Genomic DNA, 767 nt, shown 5'->3' with positions numbered 1-767 from the left:
AATCTGAATCTGAATCTGAATTATAAGCCATTAATATGGGCAATATATCTGGCTGGTGTTTATCCTGGCTGAGTTCTCGCTCCAATGGATTGTTAGGTTGAAGTTATTAAAGGATAGGTTTTGCAAGTCTATCTTAGTCTATATGCAATACTCAGATGCCCATTTGTAATAATTCTTTCTGTCCATATTGGCTGTTAAGTGATTCTATAGAAATGTAAGTGATCAAGGACAAAATTCAGTCTTTGTTCTGTGTAAAACTGCATTCTAAAGTTAAGCTGAAGATAATATGAGATGTCAGTGGTATTAGTTGGCCAAATCAAGTGGTTATCTTCCAGAGTTTCGGCTTTTTAGTGTGAAATTCCATCTTTTTGTTTCCCTATGAGTGCTTCTGTGCTGAACTGCAGCAGAAGGAACTGTAACAGATATAGGAATTTAGTTAGATAACCACTTGACTTAGCTACTACAGACTGCTGCAGTTCCTAAAATCTTCCTCTGTGGTCATGCAAGGAAGGAATCACCTCATGAACATATGGACAGAAAGAATGATTACAGCAACGCTTTCAGTGTACATATGGGACATAAGTACTGGTTAGGTTAGACTTAAAATATCAGGATCTATAACATACAACTGCAGACTTAATGGATTATTAGAAAGAATCCTTTATCAATAATGTATTCACATATAGAATTGCAAATGACTTTACTAACCTTTGGTGGCAGCTTATTGTGAAAAACTAACGACGCTTTATTAATGACTTTATTAACAT

The 767-nt window shown here is 35.2% G+C and overlaps 2 protein-coding genes across 3 annotated transcripts in view; one reads left to right on the top strand and one right to left on the bottom strand.

Moving 5' to 3' along the window:
• LOC118336213 (raftlin-like) overlaps positions 1–767 on the top strand; it is a 99,995-nt gene that overhangs the window by 2,247 nt on the left and 96,981 nt on the right. The window lies entirely within an intron of this gene.
• The window catches only part of LOC118335828 (beta-1,4-mannosyl-glycoprotein 4-beta-N-acetylglucosaminyltransferase-like), a 14,702-nt gene that overhangs the window by 2,166 nt on the left and 11,769 nt on the right, over positions 1–767 (bottom strand). The gene's annotated exons all lie outside the window — the stretch shown is intronic.

This window comes from Morone saxatilis, unplaced genomic scaffold (genome assembly GCF_004916995.1).
Source record: "Morone saxatilis isolate NCDOM2014 unplaced genomic scaffold, NCSU_SB_2.0 Contig24, whole genome shotgun sequence".
NCBI lineage: Eukaryota > Metazoa > Chordata > Actinopteri > Moronidae > Morone > Morone saxatilis.
This window is presented reverse-complemented; position numbering and strand designations above follow the sequence as displayed.